General features: G+C 39.6%; 1 pseudogene; it reads right to left on the reverse strand.

Moving 5' to 3' along the window:
* Positions 1-3,673: 3,673 nt before the first annotated feature.
* Positions 3,674-4,243, reverse strand: LOC101340956 (protein S100-A10 pseudogene; annotated as a pseudogene).
* Between the last annotated feature and the right edge of the window lie 2,010 nt (positions 4,244-6,253).

Here is a 6,253-nt window from a genome sequence, read left to right on the forward strand (position 1 = left end):
CATTATTTTAAATTCCATGTAGACCATAGACCAATGTCTCATGAGTTCATATGCATAAAACCAGAAACACAAGCTCTTCTTTAAGGAGACTTGTTTACTGCTGAAAGACTTTGGCAAGTAATGGATGTAGGTTTCACGGTACATAAATTACTCTGTGGTCATAAACTAAGTCCTTGGGGAGTTCCATTAATCTTTTCATGTCATGCCTGTGCTGTTTTTTATTTCCAGACATCTTAATAAAGAGCAAACTAATAGATTAATTCTTTTGGTCACTTTGTACATATTTTTAGTGTCTGTTATGTACAAGGGAAACTGGTGGCACAGTGGTTAAGAGCTCAGTAGCTAACCAAAAGGCCAGAAGTTCGAATCCACCAGTTGCTCCTTGGAAACCCTATGGGGCAGTTCTGCTATGTCCTATAAGGTTGTTGTGAGTCGGACTGTTCGATGGCAACAGTTTTTTTATGTGCAAGGGCTGCTGGTGGCACAGTGGTAAAAGAGCTCGGCTGCCTACCAAAAGTTCCGCAGTTCAGATCCACCAGCTACTCCTTGGAAACCCTATGGGACAGTTCTACTCTGTACTGTAGGGTTGCTATGAGTTGAAATTGACTCGACAGCAGTAGGTTTGGGTTTTTTTGTTTGATGTGCAAAGAACTGTTAATTAGGATATTCATGAAGACATAAGACATTATTCACATCTGTGAGGAGCTTAAACTCTAACTGGGGAGAATGTTGCACGGATGACACAATTGGAAACCTAAACAATATAAACAGCAATATAGAAAAATTGTCTTGTAAGTGACACTGACTGTAAGATTTGTAGAAGTCCAAGAGAGGCCTGGGTACTTAGGAACTGCTTCACAATGGAGATAGAATGAAACATGGATAAGAATGAAATAGAGAAATAAGGGGATGGTGCAAAAGGTTAACACACTCGGCTGCTAACCAAAAGGTTGGAGGTTTGAGTCTACTCAAAGGCACCTTGGAAGAAAAGCCTGGTGATCTACTTCTGAAAAATCAGCCATTGAAAACCCTGTGGAGCACAGTTCTACTTTGACGCACGTGAGGTCACCATGAGTCAGAATTGACTTGATGGCAACTGGTTACTGGTTACATTACTGTCTGGGTTGGGATGGGAACAAGTGTATCGAGATGAGAACGTGCTTGTTGTGTATCTTCCTAGCTGGAAAGGAGGGTTTCATGTTGGGAACTAGTGGAAGAGTTAGAAAGTCTCATCTGGTATTTTCTGTCTATTTTGGATGGATCCCAGGCTCAGTCGAGTCTACAGCCCATTGGAGCTTCCAAACTCTTCTGGTGTTCTAACACTGGAGGTCTTGTTTGGATTGAAGCACATCCCTAAAGTTTGTTCTGATGGTGGATCATGCTCCAGAATTTTCCCACATCAGCATTTTTCAAACTGCCCTGAATATGTTGTGAGATTTTGTTTTTTTTAAAAAAAATCAGTGTTAGCTATATATTTTTAAAAAATTTGTTATCAATAAGTCCGAAAGAAAATACAAAGAAACTTAATACATATAATTTTTATTTTGATGCAGCAGTATGTATTCCATACAAAGAATGCCGGAAAAATTGCATGAGAGGCTAATGCGTGAATGTGTGATACTCAATTTCTTTATGTGTCGCATTTGCCAGTTTGAGAGTCACTAGATTTATGTCACCTGTCTAGTGGTTTCTGGTCTGTTATGTCACTTGTCTCAGAGTGTAAATATATATTTGGGATTGTTAATGTTTATTAACATATTAAACATTTCTACTGCACAAATTTGTTCCTGTGCATATGTGGCCAGTAGAATGTCTTTTACATGAAAATCAGAATATTCTTATTCTCAAACTGTTTTAAATTGAACCAGTCAGAAGGCAGAGTACTTCAAAGTAAAGATAGCAACAGTAGCTTCAGTTTCTTTTAAAAAATAGGAACTGGACTCTCTGAATCTTGTTAACCAATTTTAAAGCAGTCATGTTCAGGGATACCAAAATATTTTACAATATATTATTCTTCCCTTTGAAAATGTACCTATATAGAGTAACATTTTCATATTATGTGTCAATTAAAGCAAAACATAGGGATAGCTTTGGTGCTGCTGTTCCTGATATGAGGATCTGACCTATCAGTAGCTTTTCTCATTTGAAAGAAGTGCATCACCTATATTTTCTTTCCTTCCTTCCCTTCCCTCCCTTCCTCCCTCCCCGGTCTCTCCTTCCTTCCTTCCTTTTTCTCTCTCTTCATTCCTTTCTTCCTCTTACTCATTCACTGAAAAAATCTTTGAGTGCCTGCTATGTGATAGGCAGTGAACTAGATGCACTGGGGATATAGCAGTAATAAAAAGAGACAACACCGTTCCTTTAAGAACGTTTGTTATCTTGGGGATTGTACAAGGTCTTTCTTATTCCTCCTTGCTGGGAATGCTTGTGGCTCTTCTGCATTCACTTCAGCATCTAAACATGTTCCTGCCAAAAGTCACTTTAAAAGTGAATGCTAACTTACTTGACTTAACTGTGCAAATGTTCTGAAAAAGTAGTGCTGGTCCTCAGTACTGATTGTACCCCTGACTGAAGGTTTTGGTTAGTCTTGGAATGGGTGTCACTGTCTGCATCCACCCTGACACACTGCAGGCTCTCAGGGCTTGGCCGTCCAGGACCTCCCACTGAGGCCGCAAGCCAGGGTTTACTCTTTCCCACTCTGTCCCATGTTGCAATTCATTCCACCTCCCTTGCCCATTCTTAGCAAAACATATCTTCTCTCTTCTGTTTCCTCAGCTCACATGTTCTTTGCTTCTTCCAGCTTACCAAATGACGTCCAAATTTGTTACCATGACCTACAAGTACTAAATGATCCAAGCTCCACCTCCTACCCCTCCCCTTTTTTATCACGATGCTTCAGCTGCTCTGATTTTCATGATGTTCCTCCACGATTCTAATTATGGTCTTGCCTCAGTACCTGGTGTCTTCTCTGCGAGAATGTTCTTGCTGAAACAGCCACACTGCTTGTTCTCTCACTTCAAGTCTCACATTCAACTCTCAGCTTAAATGTTACCTCTTCAACGAGAACTTCTACCCTCCTACCATCCTGCCCTCCTATGCTGCTTTGTCCTCGTTGCAATTTCAGTGACCTGGTAGTAGTAGAGCATAGGTTTATTTACTTGGTTATTGTCTGTCTTCCTGCCTAGAGTAAGGGTTTCATGAAGAGTGAGACTTCATCTGTTTTCTTCACCTTTGTATTTTCAGCCCCTAAAGCTGAACCTGGCACAATGTAGGCATTCACTAACTATTTGTGAATGAATGGATTGAGGAATGAAGGTAGAGTAGCCTAATTCCATGACACAAGAAATCCCAGGGCACAGGCTTCCCCTCCTTGGTAACATAGTTGCATTATAGTAGCATATTCTTGGTGGCTTTTTTCTTTTCTATTTTTTTTTTAAATTTGTGTATTGAGAGCAAGAAGATGCAAAGAATGTAAGTTATCAAAAACTTCTCTAGGATCTAATTGACTTTTCTTCCTCTACTTGTCAAATGGGAGTTGGATTTTATTTGTTCATATTATTCGGGCCCCAGTCTGCTCATGAAATACGTTTACAGGGGGAAGTTGTGGGACAGATTCCTTAAGCAGCCCTTTGGAATAATTCTTATCAAGGTGGAAGTGATTCCTCAGTTTTACCTACTTCTTTCACTTCTGCTTCATGTGTACTACAAAATCATCATTGCATGTGATGGTGGGCCCAGCAATTAGCAACAAAAAGCTCTGGAGGCCCACTTTGCCATTTCAGCACTGGTTCAGCTCCTCCTTTATTTTCTCCACAGCCAGAGGGCCTTTTTGGTTTTCCAGAAATCCAAGGAACTCTTTTTCCACGAGCACTCTCACGTCCTCTTTTGTTAAGTAGCCTTTATCCCCAGCAAGTTTGTGAAATGCGAATATCATGGTTCCCATGGCGTGTTCCATTTGAGACAGCATTTTGGTGAAGTCTGTTGGAACTTTGGCTGAGAGGTTGAGGCACAGACACCTGGCAAGCTGGGGAACAGGGCTGGTCTTGGTGGCTTTTTCTTAATTCGTATAATAACTAGCATTTACAGTTTGCAAAGCACTTTCAGAAGTATCATAATGCTCACAACAATCCCTATTTTTATAGATGAGGAAACTGAGGCACAGTGAGGCCAAGAGACTTAGTAGTTAAAGTCACACAGCTTATTATTGACAGAGCTGGGATTCAAACCTAGGTTTCCAGATTTCAGGTCCAGGGCTTTAAAACAAACAAATACCCATACCACCATAGCCTGTACCTCAAAGCAAGGAACCTTTCCATACTGTGAAGATGGGGCGTGGGGGTGGTATTTCATGTGATAGTGGGCTGGTTAGCACTAAATCCTCCATAAAGACAGTCATGTATTTATTCAGTTAGTGCTTAAAGTATATCCCTAGTGACTGAACAGAACTGCTTTGGCCTTCCAGGGTTGATGATATAATGCCATCTTCTATGGTCATACTTATGTCATTGTGGTACTGTTCTTACTCATGGGTAACATCAGTGACAACAGCAGCTAGCATTCAGTGACCAGCTGCTGCATGCCGGATACTTTGCATTACTTTACTGCTAATCATTACAAGCTCTCTGAGATACTACTTTCTGCATTTTGCAAGTAAGACATTTGAAGAGATGTGGTAACTTTCCCAAAGTCATTGTAGCAAATTCGCATTGCTAATATTTTAATCTCGGTCTAACTCTAAGTCTGGACTCTTAACCATCATTTTAGACTTTTAGATCTTATAGAAATGGACTCAGTACTGGTCACTGCACAGTTCAGATATTCAACTGCAAGTTCATATTTAATGGCAAAAAAAATTCATAGTAAATACACAAGTATGCCTACTTCGTGTTTCATGAATATTTCTTAAAATTCTGCTTGTAATTATAATTTGGGGAGTTGGGCTAAAAAGGTAAACTGTATGTCCATTTGTAGATAAAAAGTTTTAATTTTTTCCTCCCTAAATTGCAAAAGAGAAGGTAAAGTCTTGTCGACTCTGTGTAGGTTTCAGAGAATGAATATATTTTTGCTGAAAATATACCATGGTTCAGTAGAACTTGTCCAGAGGAATGTTTTGATTTTTACTGTTGCTCAAACTCTGCTCAAATCAGCTAAAGTTCTTAAGCCATCTGTAGTTAGATCCTCAGTCCTCTTACCGGATCTTGGTAAACTTAGACAAGGTAGTGGAAAATCGGCTTGCATCTCTGATGTAACAACCTTTGCAGAAGTTGGAAGAGGAGTTTGCTTAAACAGAAGCTGAGGGCATTATAAAGGGGTTCAACTGTGAGGAACTGGGGTTGCAGCAGTATGTACTTGCTTATTTTGCAATATTTTTATACTCCCCCAAAACAAAACAAAACAAAACAGAGTAACAGAATTGAAGCCTGACTAGCTGCCAGTCTTGTTTTTAGAAGTCATTGCGGTCATGTTGGTCATCCACCAACCCCGTCCTGAGGAATAATAATAATGCACAGGTTATGTTAATATCATACCTGGGGAAGAGCACTGTAGGTGCTTCTTCTGTTATTTCCTCTTTGTCCATGGAACCCAAGTTGGTTGCCCTCTTTCTTTATTTTTATTGTCTGGTATAAAATGTTCTTAATTTAGTGGAAACATATGAATGAGCTACAGAGATCAAAATCTTATTTTACTTACGGCTCTTGACCTAGACTTTCTATAATATTTTCCCACAAAAAAGTGTAACAAATCTTACACCAATTTCTTTAGGCTAAATTATAGCCTGGAGCTATGGAGTGCAGGGGTAGTAGAAGTGAGACAAGTTCTGTCTGATTTCTAATGTTCTGCTTTCCTTTTCTAGCTTGAATGACCTTGAATTTGAACTGCTTCTGTGTTGCTGTAGGTAATCCCTGTAACTAAGGAGCTAAAGCATATCAAACCGATGAGATTAAAACAAGTTTGTCCAACCCTAGAGATGGACTGTTGGGTTATTATAACCCGGACTTTCTACTTAGCTCTTTGAGATCTCAGAAATCAACTTACTCTTCTAAAAGTATGACTTTGGGAAATGAGGAACGTTCAGTTGTTTTCAGTAGCTGAAGTGGTCCAATAAAACATTCTGCAGTTATGGGAGTGTTTGGTATCTACACTATTCCAGTTGAGTTGCCACTAACCAGATGTGCCTAGTGAGCACTAGAAATGTGGCTACTATGAATGAGCAACTGAAATTTTAATTTTAATGAATTAACATTTAAGTTTC

Source organism: Trichechus manatus, unplaced genomic scaffold (genome assembly GCF_000243295.1).
Source record: "Trichechus manatus latirostris isolate Lorelei unplaced genomic scaffold, TriManLat1.0 scaffold00022, whole genome shotgun sequence".
Taxonomy (NCBI): Eukaryota; Metazoa; Chordata; class Mammalia; order Sirenia; family Trichechidae; genus Trichechus; species Trichechus manatus.